This window comes from Lissotriton vulgaris, chromosome 7 (assembly GCF_964263255.1).
Source record: "Lissotriton vulgaris chromosome 7, aLisVul1.2, whole genome shotgun sequence".
Taxonomy (NCBI): Eukaryota; Metazoa; Chordata; class Amphibia; order Caudata; family Salamandridae; genus Lissotriton; species Lissotriton vulgaris.
Window position 1 is genome coordinate 1,096,005,890 of NC_141695.1, and position 20,669 is coordinate 1,096,026,558.

At 47.1% G+C, this 20,669-nt stretch overlaps 1 protein-coding gene across 7 annotated transcripts in view; it reads right to left on the bottom strand.

Moving 5' to 3' along the window:
- The window catches only part of RAPGEF6 (Rap guanine nucleotide exchange factor 6), a 985,108-nt gene that overhangs the window by 95,643 nt on the left and 868,796 nt on the right, over window positions 1-20,669 (bottom strand). The window lies entirely within an intron of this gene.

Below are 20,669 nucleotides of genomic sequence, written 5' to 3' on the forward strand. Positions count from 1 at the left end.
TAAGGTGAGGTAGAGGTTATATAGTTTGGTTATGAAAACAGCAGTTAGTTCACATATGACTGTGGTATCGATCAGGGTACAGCCGAGGCTTGTGAGTGGAGTCAGTCTCTTGACAATGTTGGTATTCATGAAGTGGGACCACTCTTCAGCTGATAAAGTCGTTCATACCAGCGATCCGTCGGCTTCCCTATGCAAGGTACTTACTCATCAAATGGCTTTTCAATTCCCTTTTGAATGTTGCAATATTTTGAATCTTCCTAATGTTTGGAGGGAGTTGTGCAGCTGACTCATGACTTCCTCGTTTCTTGGTACACACACGTGTAATGGAAACTAGGTGCAACCTTCAGGCTGCAGCAAGCTGCAAACCAGCGTCCACTACTCTCCATGTGGAAGGCATTTAGAACTTGGAACAGAAGCAGGAAGCTGGAACAAGATCACAGCCGACCAGCTCGCCACATCCCTGAGCCACAACCCTCCCGCCAGCTCAGCGAACCCCAACCAAGCCGCTAACAACCTCATGAAGTGGATCAGCAACTGCGCAGACAACCTCGCTCCACTGAAGACCCCTCCCCCCCCCCCCCCCCCCCCCCCCCCCCACCCCGCCAGACCCGGCACCAAGAAAGCATCCTGGTTCACCGACGAACTCAAGAGGTCCAAGAAGAACTGCCGGGACCTCGAGAAAGCCTGGCGCAGAGACCCAACTACAGACAACATGACCATCCTCAAGCTCGCCACCCGAAAACATCACCAGCTGATCCACACCACCAAGAAAGCCGCATTCAAGGAACGACTAGACAACAACGCCCACAACAGCAAGGAACTCTTCAACATCGTCAAAGAGCTCTCCAACCCCAGCGCCGGAAACAACAACATCACTCCCTCGCAAGACCTCTGCAACTCGCTCGCTGCGTTCTTCCACAGCAAGATCGCAGACATACACAACAGCTTCAGCACACAGCCGACGCACCCTACGACCGTACCAACGCCCCCCACCACCACCCTCTGCGCCTGGACCCAGGTCAACACCGAAGACACCATCCGCATAATGAACTCCATCCACTCCAGATCTCCAACCGACCCCTGCTCCCACCACGTCTTCAAGAAGGCCGACTCCATCATAGCACCCCATCTACGGGACATCATCAACGCCTCCTTCGACACCGCCACCTTCCCAGAGAGCTGGAAGCACGCCGAACTCAGCGCCCTACTGAAGAAACCATCAGCGGACACCACCGACCTCAAAAACTACCGCTCAATCTCGCTCCTTCCTTTTCCTGCCAAAGTCATTGAGAAGACCGTCAACAGACAGCTGGCCGCCTTCCTCGAGACGAATGGATGCCTCGACCACTCGCAGTCTGGCTTCCGGGCCAACCACAGCACCGAGACCGCCCTCATCGCAGCCACCGACTACATCCGAGCCCTGCTCGGCAACGGGGAAACAGCGGCCCTCATCCTCCTGGACCTCTCCGCGGCGTTCGACAGGGTCTGCCACCGCACCCTAGTGCAGCGCCTCAACAACATTGGAATCCAGGAGAAGGCACTGGTGTGGATCATCTCCTTCCTCGCCGGAAGAACACAGAGAGTCTGCCTCCCCCCGTTCAGATCCCAGGCCACCGAAGTCATCTGCGGCGTACCAAAAGGATCATCACTCAGCCCCACGCCGTTCAACATCTACATGAGCCCCCTTGCGGCCATCGCACCCCAACACAACCTCAACATCATCTCCTACGCCGACGACACCCAGCTGATCCTCTCCCTCACCAACGATCCCGCCACCGCCAGAAACAAACTACACGAAGGGATGAAAGACGTAGCCGAGTGGATGATGAACAGCCGTCTGAAACTGAACTCAGATAAGACGGAAGTCCTCATCCTGGGATCCTCACCCTCCGCCTGGGACAACTCGCGCACCCAAACCCACAGACCACGCACGCAACCTGGGCTTCATCCTGGACTCCTCCCTCTCCATGACCAGACAAATCAACGCCGTCTCCGCGTCGTGCTTCAACATCCTACGCATGCTACGTAAGATCTTCCGGTGGATCCCCACCGAAACCAGGAAAACGGTCACCCAGGCCCTTGTCACCAGCAGACTGGACTACGGCAACTCCCTCTACGCCGGAACCACAGCCAAACTTCACAAAAAGCTCCAGCGCTTTCAGAACGCCTCAGCACGCCTCATCCTGGACATTCCCCGACACGGCCACATCTCCGAACACCTGAGAAACCTGCACTGGCTCCCCGTCAGCAAGAGAATCACGTTCCGACTCCTCACCCACACACACAAAGCTCTCCACAACCAAGGCCCAAGATACCTCAACGACCGCCTGACCTTCTACACTCCCACCCGCCAGCTACGATCGACCAGCCACGACCTCGCCACCGTCCCCCGCATCCGACGAGCCACAACGGGAGGAAGATCCTTCTGCTACCTGGCTGCCAAGACGTGGAACTCCCTCCCCATCCACCTCCACCTGACCCAAGACCACCTCTCTTTCAGGAAGCAACTCAAGACCTGGCTGTTCGAGCAGTAGCGGACCCCCCTCCCCCAAGCGCCTTGAGACCCTCCTGGTGAGTAGCGCGCTATACAAATGTTTTGATTGATTGATTGATTGATAGAACTTCAGTTATGCATCAGTATACTGGGGGTAGATGACTATTGTGGCCTCGCCTTCAGCATGATATTCTTATTTCGAGTAGTAAAAATGTGACTTGGTGCTCTCTTAATGGTCTGCCAGCTGGTCTATGTAATAATAGGTGTTTGATCTGAGCTCTTGCTCGAATGAACAAATGAGGAATAACTGCAATCTTAAGTCAAACTACTCACTACTACGGTATGTAATTATCGAACAATGGAACTTACGAAATAGCTTCTAGTTTGAAAACGTAAGAGCATCGACCCCAATGCTGCATCATTTCATATCCATATAGAGAACTGATAGCTACAAGAATTGATTTTGTCCACTCTGTTAATTTATTTTCCCTTAGTTGTTTAACTAAAGTACTAGGGATTTTGTATCACAAATATTTTGAACGGGGCAGTGGAAGGAACTCAAACTTGCCTCCTGCAGAGGATAGGTGGCTGGTAGGTGAATGTTCAGTGGTTGTCACCCATGAGGAGTAAATTCTGTACTTCATAACGATTTTTAAAAAAAAATCTATATAAATGTAAGAGTTTTGGAAAACTGACATTTGGTGATTTTTGTTAGCATTTTAGTTGCTGACTAGCCTGTTGCACTAATCACTTGATCTTACATACCACTGCACTTATATTTGCTATTTGTAGCATACAATGTATACCCCTAGGGACTGATCATTAGTACAACTGTTCTGGTGGGGAAGGTCTGTAAATTAATTCAGAATATAAATTTCCTGACAAAGATACATGTGTAGGAATCCGGCTACAAGGCAGGCAGCAATCCCCAGCTCATTTAGGATTTCTAGTGGGACAATGCATAACAAAGGACACGAAATAAAAATGAGAAATAGAAACGCATCCATTCAAGATGGAAATGAAATGCTACACAAATTAAACGCATAAAATTATCAGTAGCTCCAAAACCCCACAAAAAGCCACCAATCACTCCAGAAAAGGCAGTACAGTAATACTCTTCAACAAAAAGGGTCAAAATGGGTTTGTGTAGCATGGATCGTAATATGGATTTGTGATCATGGAGTTATAGAATTAAGTTGGTGAGATTAGCAGAGGATATACAAGGAAGTAATTCAGCACAATGTTAGGAAACATAATTTCAGTTTAGGATGAATCAGAGGATGATTACTACTGTTATTTATTAATTGTGAAAGTATGTAGATTAAATTAACATTTTAAGGCTATTCCTAGGATCATAAAACAGTTGGAGATGTTTACATACAGGTTTTACCCACCTCTATCAGAGGACAGAAAACAAAATTGTTGGGGCAGTAAAACGATTTTAGGGTCTAATGACACAATTCAGACATCTGAGAGTGCTGCGCAAAAGGAAAAATATGCAAATCTGAATATACAGAAAAACCCACATTTCCGATTATGTGGTAAGCCCTACATTTAAAAGTACATCTTCTCCTGGAGAACTAATTAAATACCTTAAAAAGGTATATTTGAGACGTAGCTACCCGAAAGATTATATTGTACTAAATATTGTAGTTACATTTTACAATGGGAGGTTTGTTTAGTCTGTAAATGTGGGGCATGAAAAATAAGAGTGAGCTTTTTTCGAGGGTGCCATTCGATTGTTCACCCTGAATAAGACCATTGACATGTGCACCATTATAAGTAAATAGTTTATGGTTAATTCGGGAGCTACTTAAAATAGATACTGTGCTATGCACATTTTGTAGATACGTTGAGTTTTTGAGAGCATTTAGATTCTGAATACCAGTAACTTAGCAATGAAGGAAACACTTGAAGAAGAAATTCAGTCTCAAAATGAGGTACTGATTATTTGGTGTGTTAGTCTCCCTTCTTTATGGTAAACTGTTAGTTGCACAAGGGTAGCAGCTATGTAATGTGTGCAGCCACTTCCGGAGATGGGAGAAAGCCACAGATGAGCCTGATAGTGTCACCTATTGGTGTGCTGGAGCAATAACTGTAACGTTTACAGCTCCAGACTGCTGCCTGGGGGAATTCAAAAGGCAAGGACTCTGCAATTAGAAATAGTCATCAGAACATTGTTGGATGATATTCAAATAAGCCTGATCCCTAGGGAAATGCTTTTTGTCAAGGTTATATCATGCCGCTCTTTATACAAATTAGTAATTTCCTAAAATGAGACTGTATGACATGTTCTAGCTAATGTATTAAAAGATTTTAAAAAAGATCATCTAAATTTTGCAGTTAGCAGATAGGACCTGTTCATGTGCAAATGGAGTTTGTTCCTCTATACTGAAAGAAGATTTCTGGGATTGTTGAGTTTAGGCAGAGATACCCCAATATTATGTACAATACTGAAGATCCCATGATGGGAAATAGTTTTTACCCTTAAGGTCAAAAGTATGGCAAGAACTTTTAACTTGCAGTAATAGGAAGGAAATGCATCAGACTGGGATCATCCGTGACAGAGGAGGGGTTCTCCTCAGCTTCCATTTCAACAAAAGATGAAACAAGCGTTTATCAACATCAGTAGGTTGGAAAATGGCTGCCAGTCTTCTGCCAATTGATTTGTAAAGGGTTTTGCAAAACTTTGTTGCTTGGGATTATGCCAGGCCCTCATCAATCTAAACACAATACCATTATTTGCTACAGGCCCAATACGGTTTTTTGATCTTAAAAAATATATAAAGACACACACATATTACATGGAACGAAGGAAGGAAGGGAGGTAGAAAGAAAGGAATAAAGAAAGAAACAAGGAAACAAAGAAAGGAGAGAAAATAAAGCCAGAAAGAATAAAGACAGAAAGAGAATAAAGACAGAAACAAAAAGGAAGGAAGGGAAGGCAGCAAAGAAGGGAAGAGGAGGGAAGGCAGAAAAAAATTGAAAGAAAAGGGAAGAAAGATTGGAAGAGAGAACGAGAAATAAAAAATAGATAAGGAACCAGAAGAAAGGAAATAAATAATGTATGAGAGAAAGATAAAATAAATTAAAGAAAAAAGAAATTAAAGAAGAAGAAAGAAGGAAAGAGAAAGAATGAAAGAAATAAGAAAAGATAAGGAAGGAGGGGAAAAAAGGCAAGGATTAGAGAAAGCAAGAGAAAGAAAGAAGAGAACAGAAAAGGGAAAGAAAAGAAAAAGAAGGTAAGAAGGAAACAAAGAAGAAAGAAACACATTAGTGAAGGAGGAAGGAAGAAAAAGGAAAAAGAAAAGAAAATCGAAGGAAAGAGCAAGAAAGGTAAAAAGAGGATAACTTAATACCGAACAGTTTTAAATGGACATAACCTGGTATGCTGTGAAACAGCAGCAGTCAAAAAAGTAAAACACTCCAAAAGGAATTTGCAACAGCATTGGCAGGAGATGGGTTCTGATAAAGATGGACTGCTCATCAGCAGTGTCTTGCTATCACATCTGGCTCTAAACACAACGGCAACACTAAAGTAGATATAAAGTAAAAACACTGGCAACGAAGGGAACTAGTGAGCTACAGAATTTAACTCACAGTGAAGTTAACCAGTGGTTTAAGTAGGATGACGCACTGCCCCGCGTGATATGCTGTAGCAAAATGTGAATGAAACAACGAGAGTCTAACGGATGAAGAAGAATGACTGAAAACCATATATGAAAGTATATTATACATATTTTAGGAAAGTCAAAAGGTCTTGGCTAATTTAATAGCATTTCAAATTACCAACAATTAACATGCTGTGACAGTAATATTACTCTATACATAGGATCCCAAGATAGTCATCAGGCCCTAAGTATGTTACTTCGAGAGTGACACTCCAGTTCACCCCATTTTGTTATCGTAACTCGGCCAACCAGTATTGTAGTTCGGTTTATTCTATCCCTATTAATATAGGAGGAAATAAGCATCATAACACTGAGCTATTTTATATCCAACAGTATTAACCCCTTAAGCGCTGCCGTCGGCCAACGGTCGTCACGAGCGCTACCTCCCCAGTGCTGCGCACGACAACGGTCGTCACGAGCGCTACCTCCCCAGTGCTGCGCACGACCGTTGGCCGACGGGCCAGCGCTCGTTATTCGAACGTTCAGCACTGGGTGCTGAACATTCGAAGCAGCTAAGGTGTTAACAGTACAACAGACAATGACTAACGTCCACCATAAATGCCCCCCCCCCATCCCCCTCCCCCCAAAATCACTGGTCTCTACTCTACCTTACAACACAAAAGTTGCTGTGTCTCTTGTCAAACAGTTTAGGCCACACACAGAAAATTGACAAATAGATGTGGCAGCCTACATACACTGAACATGCATTTATCGTGCCAATCTTGTGTCAACCAGCATTTGATTTTACATCATTGACAATATATGAGAAGAGTTAACTTCATTCCCTCGTAAAGGAGAATAACCCAACGAGCGATGCAGTCCAAAAAATAACTTTGCTGTGTTAAAATAAATTTCATAAAATGAATAAAGGGGGACACTGAATGTATAATAAATAAGACTTCTCGAGGTGCCTCGGATAATGGATAAATTGCCGTTTTTTTTTTTTACAGCTATTTGATGGGAAAAAAAATAGATACTGCAAATATATAACAAGAAATGCAAGGGCTAAACACTGAATGTGTGCTTCACAAGACAAAAAAGCCTTCGTGTTTGGGATGCAGCTCTCCATACTAGAACCAGTACATGATAAGAGTGAGAAATAGAACATAACAGGCAAGCAGTGTTGCTGTAAACGGGAATGAGAATGAGAGGGGAATGGTTATAATGAATGACAATATGCCACAGCATCAGTTTTGCTGGATATTCAAGAGAAGGCCGGTAACCAGCGAGACCTTAATAATTTAACACTTGCAAATGCCAGCAGTCAGAATTAACAAAAGGGTTGCGCTTAATGGAAACACTGTGATGAATATTGATGATGATGGAGCGCGGTTTGTGCAGTGGGCATACGTGATACAACGACAGGGAAAGGCAGGGAACACATTCGACGGACAGAGCATCCCGGCTTGTTAGGAAGCTGCATTGGTACATCCCATCAAGAAAAAAACGTTAAATCAGGTAATTTCTTACCAAAACAGTCCCCTGAGAAGGTGATGCATAAACAAAAAGAAGACAATGTTGAAAGACAAGAACCATGCAGCACATTGATGTCCACATTGAACTTCCTTCACAAAATACAGTTAAACATTGCTGTCACATGTCAAAGACACCATGAGTTTAAAGAGAAAGTGATAACATGAGGGTAAAAAGACGAGCGAATTATAAAAGTAGCATAAGACAGAGAACTAGAAAAACAGACTGCTTACATTTATTCATACAATAGAGCTCAATCCATTCACTGTTCTTTAATATGTACTTCAAATATCAAAGTTAAGCATTCATCATGATCTATCGCAAACATTGTTTTACAGAATATATTGAGGCACTTTACTAAAAATGTGCCGGTCTTTATAAAAAAAAAAAACATATTCGAGAGTGACATATCTTTAAAGAGGAACCATTACAGAGACATCCATTGATGTCAATGCACCACAACGCAAGGGGTAGCGGAAGTGACATCACACTAATCTTCATCTCCGATAACATCACAGGTTGATCCTCGGTTCCACTCGTAGCTCCCAACCAGCCAGTTTGCTGTTGAGGGTTTTAGGATTGACAAAGTGTAGAAAACGCAGAATGTAGATATTGCTCCAAGAGATTTCTGCAGCTGCAGTCGTGCCCTTTGAAGCCTGGTCTGGAAAAGGCAGGGGTAGCAAATAGCACGACAGGGAGAGCAGCATTGGATAGCCCTATCTGATGTCCAAAGAGAAATGTCAGCAGCACGGCTTTTAAATTAATGTTAGGATTCCTAAAAAGAAACTATTACAAATTCCTTTTGGCAATCTGGTGCACCCACTCATTTTCAAATGAACCCTAAAATTAATTACACCATTTCCACTTGGCCCCAAGCCTAACCTTAAACTTAACACTTTCCCTTTGACCTAAACCTAGCCTTTCTCTCACAAAGGCCTTTACTCTACATCGTAACTCTAACCTTAACCATAATACTGATCCTTACCCCATCATTCAATAGCCTGTTTAACGTCTTGATTTATATTTTTACTTACATTTTCTTAAATTGATCTGAAAAGAAATATTTTTTTAGATTTATTTTTTGTACTACAGTTAACAAAAATCAATTTTCTTTCTAGCTGACTAGGTGTAGTAGTGGTGGTACTGTAGAGATGAATCTCTGTTCACGTTTCTCTGTGATATTATACATGCTAACATATCAAACCAATAGGCAGCTGCTTTATCCGCCAGAATACCCTCGCGGGTGATAACGCGCTTTAAAAATACACATAACATTTCACTAATGTTAGTAAGGAAAGGACGTGTTTTGTTATGGATGCCTTTTTAAAAGTGTCATATTCTAAAATATTGTGTTTTTTTTCAAGTAAAATTACGTGCTTCTTAAAGCGATCCAGGCACATACACATTCCGTTGGGATTACCATCTCCTTGGTACACACACTACTGCGTACAGATTGTGACTGGAATTAACTACATATTTAAATCGGGCGATACTGGGACAAACACAGGCATTTGCAGCAACCACACTAGCATCCTATTTTTGAGTGCACGTGTTATCTACATTCGCCAATTGAAACTTCTAACTTTTTTCCTCTGGCTACCGTCATGGATTGGCCACAATTTATGTACTTTAAGAGAGTTCAAGCTGAAAAGTGCATTTCTGTTGAATTTGCTGACCTGTCTTTTACCCACCACAATATGCAACAAAAAAACAGTTGTAGCTTGACAACACGATGGTACCGAAAACAGCCGTGAAGCTAACAGACAGGGCATTTCAGCGAAAACGGATCCAAAAGTTGTATTGATATGAAACAACACATTTCATATAGGACATGGACAACAATTCAGACGAGCGAAAGCAAGTGGTCCAAAACAATAAATGTAATTGTAAACATCTGAATGGGCGTTCTACAGCAGGAAAGGTAAGAGACGATGGACTAACAACAGACAAGGGTAAAATATAAGTAATTAGTCGTAACAGTGTTAAAAGAAACTACAATAACTTGCAAGCCTACTGGAAACAAAAAGTCAATTTCACGTATGAGTTTGCTTTGAAGCGTGTTAGGGGCAGTGTGCACACAAATTAATCAACCCGAAAAACTCACACTGTATTGCCCATGAACACTTGTACTAGCTTCCCTTTGATGGAAGGAAGGCTTTCAATGCCAAACGAATAGCTCCAAGCTCCAACCAGTTGAAGTGGAGTGCAGTGACTGCTGGATACCAGAGTCCGCTGAACTCCACCTCTCTCAGATGGCCACTCCATCCTAGAAGTGACGCATCTGTCACTACTACGAGATAGGGTTGGGTATGGGACTGAGGTCTGCCTGTGACCCAATCGCAGTTTGTCAGCCACTACTGCAATTCCTGTGCAGTTCCCTCTGAAATATGGACCATGTCAGAGAGATTTCCCTGATGCTGCGCCCACTGGAACTTCGGGCTCCAATGCAGAGCCTGCATATGCCATCTGGCATGTGTCACTAACAGAATGCAGGAGGGCATGAGGCCCAGCAGCCTCAGAGTCATTCTCACCCAAATCCTGGCTAGAGGCTTAAACATCGGTATCATAGCCTGAGTATCTTGGACTCGCCGCTTGGGAGGATAAGCCCGAAACTGCACTGTGTTCAGAACAGCTCAGATGAAAGGGAGTCAGGTGTGACTTCGGAAGAATGATAGTGCACCCCAGCTAATGCAGGAAGTCCGCTGTAGTCTGGAGGTGAGAGACGACCGCCTAGGGTAAACCCATCTTCAACATCCAGTTGTTAAGATAGGGGAAAACTGCCTCCCCCTAATCTGCGCATATGAGCTGCGACTACCCCCCCCCCCCCACCTGGGTGAACTCCTGAGGGGCTCAGGTAAGGCCAAAGGGGAGCACTGTGAACTGAAAATGCTTGTGGCATACCGTAAACCACATGTGATGAAGATGAGCAGGCAGGACAGAAATGTGGAAATTGGAATCTTGCAAGTTCAACACTACCATCCAGTCTCCTGGGTCCAGGGCAGACAGAACCTGAGCTAAAGTAAGCATCTTGAACATTTCCTTTTTGAGGAAGTAGTTGAGGGCTTGTAGATATAGGATAGGATGGAGGCCCTTGTCCTTTTTATGGACCAGAGGGTTCTGCCACTACTTCTGGTGGCAGAACCCTCTCTTTGTCTCCCTTCCTTGGCCAAGAGAATCATGACTTCATCCTGAAGCAAAATTAGATGATTCTCCGTCAGCCAGCCGTAAGATGGAGACATGGAGGGAGAGGGTAGACTCAAAAGGGAGGGAATAGCCCCGTCAGACTATCTGGAGGATCCACCTGTCTGATGTTATGGTCTACCAGTGGTGAAGGTTGTGACTGATCCTGTCATCAACTGGCCACCCATGATCCAGAAGGGCAAGACTAGGTGGGTTTGGAAGCTGAGGCTGCAGTGGGGGTGGGGGACAGACCCAACCTCTGGCCAGCTGACCCACGACATTGGAATGAGCACGGAGGTGGTGGAACACATGTTTTTTTTGCTAGGTTAGAGCCGGCACGGCCACGAAAGGCAGACTGTGGACGAGAGGCCCAAAGACTTGGCCGTAGTCCATGGGTCATTAAAGAGCTCCAGCGCCATGACTGCCTCGTCTTTGAAGAGACGCGTGCCATCAAAGGGCAAGTCATTGAGAGAGGCCTGGACCTCACCTGAAAAGCCAAAAGTTCTCAACAAGGCGTGACATCGAACAGTCACTGTCAAATCGCTCTGCCTAGCATTCGGTCATGTTGAGACCGCAACGGATAGGGAGCTTTGCTGCATCGCTCCCTTCTGACACTTCTTGGGAGAGGATGGCCCAGGCCTCCTCCGGGATCGGTGGCAGAAGTTGCGCAACCGTTTCCCACAAGGAGAGGGAATAACGGCCCAATAAGCATGCAGTGTTCACCGACTGCAATGCAAGGCTAGTGAAAGAAAATATATTTTCTTACCCCAATTATCCAGACTCTTGGATTCCCTGTCCAGGGGAGCGGAAGTATACGCTCAATGGGAGTTAGAGGCATGGACCACCAAGCTCTCTGGGGTAGGTGGATAGTGAGGAAGCTAGGGTCACCCAGAGCTGGGCGGTTGCGGCTGGCAATTGTCCTATTCATAGGAGCCCCGGGGCAGGGCTTGGACCCGGTTCCCAATTGGACATCTGAAAGGGCCACATTAAAGGACAGCAAGGGTTCCCAAGAGAAGACACCAGGATGCAGGACCTCCATCAAGAAAATAGTCTTGGCCACCATGGAAGGGAGCTGAACATCCAGGACCTCAGCCGCCCTTCGCACCACCACAGGAAATGACACTCCCTCCACCGTAACCACGGTAGGGAAAAAAAGAATGCCACAATCTCGAGAGGTGTCCAATCCACTGGCCTCTCCCAATTCCTAATACCAGTCCATTTCATGATAAGGCTGGTCTTATAAAAGGTATAGCAACCTCTTCCAATCATCACTGCTAGCCCCTCTGAATAGGGATCAGAAAATGACCAAGGACAGTATTGGCATCTGGCGACGTGGTAGCGGCTTCAGGTCATCAGGCATCAGAATTGAGCTGGCGCCGGGAGCATCGGCTCCAGGGAAGTGCAATGGCATGAATGGCGCCGGACCAGATCCATTCCCTATCTGTAGGGGAACAAAAGGGTCGGGCCGCCAGTGCAGAACCTGATAGAGCCCCCGCTGACCCCACGGGCCTGAAGGTGCCTGGTAGGGTTGGGCTGCCCAAAATAATGATGCTCATGGCCTCATAAAACCCTCTCAGGTGTGCAGTGGTTGCTCTGGCTCCAAGAAAATCAGGGAGACGTGAGATTCCTCCGTCAAGTTAGCCAGCAGATGGGAAGTCGTCAAAGCACGCTTCAACTTCTTGTGCAACTCTTAGCCGAGTGTCCAAAGATTTTGAGAGAGACGAAGAGGACTTGGGAGCCCTTGGGCAGCGCCCAGACCTTCCTCTCAACCCAGATTGTGAGGGAGATCTCCTAGGAGTCGTCCCACGCCACAAGAAGCTTAAGGAACCTCTCCCTCAAAAACTTCTGAGCTATAGTTCGGCAGTCAGAGCAGCACAACAGGCAAACCAGGTGCGGGTCCATCACCGACGTGATACATTGACCCGCCGCACAGTTGGAACCCAGAAGTCTTCCTAGACCAGAGGAAAAAAACTAAACATCAACAAGGGGTCAACAGAAGTACAAAAAAATACCCTGTCAAAAAGCAGCAGAAGGTAGCTCTCATCACGGATCAGCACTTGACTGACACGGAAAGAAAAGAACGGACATCAGCGCATCAAGGTGGCACCTATATAGTTGATGAGAACGTCACTTTCGGCACGAACGACGCCGATGACGTCACGCGGAGTCGACCATCGCCACCTACCAGCACGCAGGAGCATTGCTCGAAGAAATATCTCCAGGATCCAGTCTGACACCTGGAAAATTCAAAGTTAAGGACCTGCGGTTAGATGTCTTTATCAGATATAAAGGTGCCAAGTTGGAATACCAAAATTAGTAGCATTCAGATAGATAATATGTTTAACTGCTATCTACAGAACTATGACTCAGCAGCGAGAGCTACACGAAAAGGAGGCAATATTGCTATTCGTAAAAGCACTAAAGTTCTAGTTTGAAAAAACAAGCAAGACATTTTAACTTGTTTCTGCACGTGCTCTCTACTTGCATTTATTTTCACCCATGAGATACAAAAATAACACTCCAAAATGTTACTGTTGCCTAACTCAATGGTACTCATGCTATCAACCATAAAATAATGAAAATCCAATTCTGCTCCGTAGATTTCAAACCAGCAGCTTACCAAAAGATCACAACCATATGTACTTCAATTCCTAAGTCAACCAATAATTATTTATCAAGTAAACAATAAGACAATAAGTAACCCGAAAACAGACTGGAAAGTTAAGGACCTCGTGGGTTCCGTTACAAATGCATAAAAGCAAAAAGACAACAAATGCTGGTGGATACTTTTTGGGTCAGAGAAATAACCATAATTTCCCAAACTGCACGACAACCAAGCGAGTTCTCACTTGTGTCTATCTATAATGAGAGACCGAGCATGGCCTTTATTGGAAAATGGAAACAAAGGTAGATGGGGAACAGCGTCAGAGAAGCGCATAAGTCAAAGATCTACAGCTGAACCAACACTATGTTATAAAGATGTAAACCAACACCATTACTCATAAAAAGTATTATTTCGCCAGCTCCTTTTCATCGACCGCTGATATGACTTCAGAACACTACAATCCACTACCTTTAGTAGTTAGACATTCATCATCTGTAAGCCTAAAGCAGCATCAATAAGGTGAGCTTCAGTTCATTTGTTGGTGCACCTGTACCGCTTGCAAAAGATTTTAGTTCGAAAAACATACACATTCGGTGGAGATCATAACACAAAGCACATCGACTGAAGTAACAGGTCACCATGATGTTCAAGCCTTGCTCAAGAGAGACAGCTTCTTAGAAATCAGGCCTCACATTCCCTGTGTGCTAAAAGCGTTGACCCTGCAGAGAGACGTGGGCGCGTGTCCATCGGCTGACGTCTGACCTTGGCCTCCGCTACAGCCAATGGATCACGGCGGCTCTGACAGGCTATGGCACCTGGTGCTTCCCGCGCTGAGGCACTGTGCGCGCAAGCTCTAAAATGAGCGGCCTTGAGATAAAACCAGAACCACGAGGCTGCACTTAGGAACAGCTGAGGCTCTTTATAATGAACTTTCAGACGTCCACTGCAGGTGTACTATCTGGGTCCTCGCGACTGAAAGCAGGACATAGGCAGTGCACCAAGAGGAAGGATGCCTGCCGGTTACCTTGTCACATACCTCAAACACGAGCTGCTGTGTGCATCAGGCCATCGTGCTAACGGGTGCCATGCTGGTGCCATCTCTGAAATGTCAGAGGCATTTACAGGATTACAAATGGGCAAGTTTTCCATCCTGTCAAACCACCATAATTAAGGAGTCAGGCGTACCTCCTTTTAACAAGCATTTTCAATGCAATAGGTCTCGCATTAGGAAAGTTTGAGCTATTGGTATTGTACATTTTTTTTAATGTTATTTATGTGTTGGTTTTAAAAATAGCGAAATTAATAGCTTTGTCATTTACAATGCCAATAGTTACAATTTTTGCAAATGTGGCACCTATAGCATTTGTAATGCAATATGTGTTGTATTTACGTGACTTACATGTATTGATATTACCAATAACGATGGCTTTTAATTTTTTTTTATTATTTAATACTTAATTAAAAGTTATTGTAATTTATAGTGAAGTGGTGTGGCTCACTGGTTAGAGGCGGCAGACCCGAGAGCAGAGGACGGCCCAGCACCAGGGTTCAATTCCCGACGCGGCAGGGTCGTGGACCAGGGTCAGCGGACTCGATAATTCTCATCTCGGTGCCTACTCTAACCAGGGATCACACTCGGCAACTCTGGACATTAGCTTGCCTCATCTCCACAACGGCCCCCCACATACGCCGGGGATGCCTGGTTTCACCTTGGAGATACCCAGTAGGGACCATCTCACAGGGAAAGCCAGGACGGGTCCCCCAACGGTCTACTGCGCAGAGATACTCCTTCGGGAGTCGATTCTAGCGCATTACAAACCCACAATTAAATTAATTAATAATGGCAATAGCTTAAGCTTTTGTAAATAACTTATGAAGATTATGTTCAGTGTATTTTATTGTGACGAAAATCCAAGAACAGAAGTGAAATATTAACATCTTTTTGTGACATTTGTAATAAATCTTGAAACATTGAGAGAACATATTTAAACCAGTTGTTGTTGAATGGTTGCACAAATTGATGGTGTGGTGGCGCTGAGTGATGCTGTGGTGGCGACGAGTGATGCTGTGGCGTTCAGTGATGCTGTGGTGGCGTATAGTGATGTTGTGGTGCCCCTGAGTGATGCTGTGGCGTTCAGTGATGCTGTGGTGGCGTATAGTGATGTTGTGGTGCTGCTGAGTGATGCTGTGGTGATGCGATAGAGTGAGTGCGATAGATAGAGTGAGTGCGATAGGTAGAGTGTGTGCGATAGGTAGAGTGAGTGCGATAGGTAGAGTGAGGGCGATAGGTAGAGTGAGGGCGATAGGTAGAGTGAGGGCGATAGGTAGAGTGAGGGCGATAGGTAGAGTGAGGGCGATAGGTAGAGTGAGGGCGATAGGTAGAGTGAGGGCGATAGGTAGAGTGAGGGCGATAGGTAGAGTGAGGGCGATAGGTAGAGTGAGGGCGATAGGTAGAGTGAGGGCGATAGGTAGAGTGAGGGCGATAGGTAGAGTGAGGGCGATAGGTAGAGTGAGGGCGATAGGTAGAGTGAGGGCGATAGATAGAGTGAGGGCGATAGATAGAGTGAGGGCGATAGATAGAGTGAGGGCGATAGATAGAGTGAGGGCGATAGATAGAGTGAGGGCGATAGATAGAGTGAGGGCGATAGATAGAGTGAGGGCGATAGATAGAGTGAGGGCGATAGAGTGAGGGCGATAGAGTGAGGGCGATAGAGTGAGGGCGATAGAGTGAGGGCGATAGATAGAGTGAGGGCGATAGATAGAGTGAGGGCGATAGATAGAGTGAGGGCGATAGATAGAGTGAGGGCGATAGATAGAGTGAGGGCGATAGATAGAGTGAGGGCGATAGATAGAGTGAGGGCGATAGAGTGAGGGCGATAGATAGAGTGAGGGCGATAGATAGAGTGAGGGCGATAGATAGAGTGAGGGCGATAGATAGAGTGAGGGCGATAGATAGAGTGAGGGCGATAGATAGAGTGAGGGCGAAAGATAGAGTGAGGGCGAAAGATAGAGTGAGGGCGAAAGATAGAGTGAGGGCGAAAGATAGAGTGGGGGCGAAAGATAGAGTGAGGGCGATAGATAGAGTGAGGGCGATAGATAGAGTGAGGGCGATAGACAGAGTGAGGGCGATAGACAGAGTGAGGGCGATAGACAGAGTGAGGGCGATAGACAGAGTGAGGACAATAGATAGATAGAGTGGGGAGAGGGGAGATGGAGGGCAGAGAGGAGAGAGAGGAAAGAGGGGATAGAGAGGGAGGGGAGAGAGGGTGAGGAGAGTGAGGAGAGGGGAGAGGGAAGAGTGAGGAGAGGGGAGAGTGAGGATAGAGGAAGTGGAGAGAGGGAGGGGAGAGAGGGAGTGAGGGGAGGGAGGGGAGGGAGTGAGGGGAGAGAGGGAGTGTACCGAGAGGGGGAGTGAGGGGAGGAGAGAGGGGAGAGTAAGGAGAGAGGGAAGAGGGGAGCATAGTGAGGAGAGGGGAGATTGAGGAGAGGGGAGATTGAGGTGAGAGGGAGGTGAGAGAGGGAGGGGAGAGTGGTGAGAGGGGAGTGGGAAGAGTGAGGAGAGGGGAGAGATAAGAGGGGAGAGAGGAGAGGGGGAGAAGAGAGGAGAGAGGAGGCAAGAGGGGAGAGGAGGGGAGAGGAGGGAGGGCGAGAGGAGGGAGGGGGAGAGTGAGGAGAGGGGGGAGTGAGGAGAGAGGGGAGTGAGGAGAGGGGGGAGTGAGGAGAGGGAAGAGTGAGGAGAGAGGGGAGAGTGAGGATAGAGGAAGTGGAGAGAGGGAGTGAGGGGAGAGGGAGAGTGAGGGGAGGGAGTGAGGGGAGAGAGGGAGTGAGGGGAGAGAGGGAGTGGGGGGAGGAGAGAGTGAGGAGAGAGGGGAGAGTAAGGAGAGAGGGAAGAGGGGAGGATAGTGAGGAGAGGGGAGATTGAGGAGAGGGGAGATTGAGGAGAGGGGAGATTGAGGTGAGAGGGAGGTGAGGTGAGGGAGGGGAGAGTGGTGAGAGACGGGAGAGTGGTGAGAGGGGAGTGGGAAGAGTGAGGAGAGGGGAGAGATGAGGGGAGAGATAAGAGGGGAGAGAGGAGAGTGGGAGAGGGGAGAGATGAGGGGAGAGATAAGAGGGGAGAGAGGAGAGTGGGAGAGGAGAGAGGATGAGAGAGGAGAAGAGAGGGGAGAGGGGAGAGGAGGGGAGAGGAGGGAGAGGGACGAGTGAGGAGAGAAGAGGGGAGAGTGAGGAGAGGGGAGAGTGAGGAGAGGGGAGAGTGAGGAGAGGGGAGAGTGAGGAGAGTGAGGAGAGTGAGGAGAGTGAGGAGAGTGAGGAGAGGGGGGAGTGAGGAGAGAGGATAGAGTGGTGAGAGGAGAGAGTGGGGGAGTGAGGAGAGGGGAGAGTGAGGAGAGGTGGAGAAGAGAGGTAGAGAGGAGAAGGGAGGGGAGAGGGGAGAGGGGAGAGGGGAGAGGGGAGAGAGGGGATAGTGGTGAGAGGAGAGTGGTGAGAGTGGTGAGAGGGGGAGGGGACAGAGCGGCGAGTGCTGAGAGGGGAGAGGGGGAGAGTGGATAGTGGTGAGAGGACAGTGGTGAGAGGGGAGAGTGGTGAGAGGGGAGAGTGAGGAGAGAGAGGAGAGGGACGAGAGGAGAGAGGTAAGAGGGTAGAGAGTAGATAGGAGAAGAAAGGTGAGAGAATAAGAGAGGGGAGAGAGGAGAGTGAGGAGAGGGGAGAGTGAGAAGAGGGGAGAGTGAGGAGAGGTGAGAGTGAGGAGAGGGGAGAGTGAGGAGAGGGGAGAGTGAGGAAAGGGAGAGTGAGGAGAGGGTTGAGTGAGGAGAGGGGAGAGTGAGGAGAGGGGAGAGTGAGGAGAGGGGAGAGTGAGGAGAGGGGAGAGTGAGGAGAGGGGAGAGTGAGGAGAGGGGAGAGTGAGGAGAGGGTTGAGTGAGGAGAGGGTTGAGTGAGGAGAGGGTTGAGTGAGGAGAGGGTTGAGTGAGGAGAGGGTTGAGTGAGGAGAGGGTTGAGTGAGGAGAGGGTTGAGTGAGGAGAGGGTTGAGTGAGGAGAGGGTTGAGTGAGGAGAGGGTTGAGTGAGGAGAGGGTTGAGTGAGGAGAGGGAAGATGGAGGGGAGAGAGGGGATAGAGGGAAGGGAGAGAGGGATTGGAGAGTAAAAAGAGGGGAGAGTGAAAAGAGGGGAGAGTGAAAAGAGGGTAGATGGAGGAGAGGGGAGATGGAGGAGAGGGGAGATGGAGAGGAGAGAGGGGAGATGGAGGGGAGAGGGAAGAGCGAGGGGAGAGGGAAGAGCAAGGAGAGAGGGGAGAGTGAGGATAGAGGGAGTGGAGAGAGGAGGGGGAGGGGATAGTGAGGAGAGAAGGAGGAGTAAGAAGAGGGGGAGGGGGGAGAGAGGGAAGGGGGAGGGGGGAGAGAGGGGAGGGGGAGGGGGGAGAGAGGGGAGGGGGAGGGGGGAGAGAGGGGAGGGGGAGGGGAGAGAGGGAGGGATGGGAGAGGGTGGAGTAAGGGGAGAGTGATGAGAGAGGGAAGAAGTGAGGGGGAGAGAGGGGAGCGTGAGAGGGGAGAGAGGGGAGCGTGAGAGGGGAGAGAGGGGAGCGTGAGAGGGGAGAGAGGGGAGCGTGAGAGGGGAGAGTGAGCTGAGAGGGGAGAGTGAGCTGAGAGGGGAGAGTGAGCTGAGAGGGGAGAGTGAGCTGAGAGGGGAGAGTGAGCTGAGAGGGGAGAGTGAGCTGAGAGGGGAGAGTGAGCTGAGAGGGGAGAGTGAGCTGAGAGGGGAGAGTGAGCTGAGAGGGGAGAGTGAGCTGAGAGGGGAGAGTGAGCTGAGAGGGGAGAGTGAGCTGAGAGGGGAGTGAGCTGAGAGGGGAGTGAGCTGAGAGGGGAGTGAGCTGAGAGAGAGGGGAGAGAGGGGAGAGAGGAGGGTGAGGAGAGAGGCGGGAGAGGAGAGGTAGGGAGGGGAGAGGGGAGACAGGTGAGGGAGGAAAAGAGTGTGGGAAAGAGATTGAGGGAGATGCTGAGTAATAGGGAAAGTAAGAGTGAGATTTGAGAAGAAGATAGGGGCAGAGAGCTGATTGAGAGTTAGACATCTAAAGGTAGGTTCGCAGTGATGTGTAAATTAGATTTTAATAGAGGAAAGTGCAGTGGTGCACTGAGCTGTATTGAAATAGAGTGTACAGACGGACTGTGCTCCTTATGAAAGAAGAGCAGGCAGGCAAAACAGACGTAAAACGCTATTTTTAAACACACAATCATGCCTATTAATTGGATCAGTTTAACTTGCATGTAAATTAGTTAAAATTAGGAGAAAAAAACTGCTAAGTGTCCCTGTATTTGCTAAATGGCTAAAAAACACTCCCAACATTTTTTACTCGCCCCTCTCTAAAAAGCAGGACAGGAGTAAATATTTTTTTTTCTGGTTCACCAGGTAAAAGTAGACTATGCTGCAGCAGCCGGTCGAAATCTGTAGTCCTGGTCACCCTACCATTTTATCGACTTCAGCAGCATGAAATACCATGAAGGTACATGTTTGGGATTTGAGTCTAATCCATAATAAACAATTATCACACACTACAGGACGCATTAGTACACTGTAAAGAAGCGCTCCAAAGAAGCTTTTGCGATAGTGTGACTCTTTGTAAATAATTGTTGAAAAGGGCTGGTAGGAGCGGACTGTCTAATTTGCCTTCGTTTTAAAGGACTTGTTGCCGGCTGTAGGTGTTGAGAAGGAGCGGATTGAATGATGCGATTGCACGTTAGACAAGTGAATGTTTTTGGAACAGAGGGACGTGAGCTGTTTCTAACTATTTTATGCTGCAGGTACGTGAGCGGAGGGGCATGAAGATGTTGTTCGTGTGTTAGTGACTGAGCATTGTTACAATGCGCTTCGCGCCCAAGCACTATATAAAAAAATAAAAAGTCCTGTAATTGTTGCAGGAGGTGCATGAGCGGAGTGGTTTGGACCGTGTAGTTATTGACTTTGAAGAGCTGAAGGTGAAAATGAGGTTCCGGGTGTAGGAACAGCATATACAAATATTTGTGTTGTAGGCACGCACGTATTTTGTTGTTTCTTAAGTTGGGATCACGTTTGTAATTTTAAAAAAAAGGATCAGTGTCCAGACGGAATTATTTAAAAAGCTGCGCATAAATAACGTGCATTAATGCGTTGCCGGACGGTTAGAGTGGAGTATTTTTAACAGGGTGAATGACATGTGAATGAACCTAATTGTGTGTGAAGGGCACAATACATCAACTGGGAAACTTTCGAAGATTAG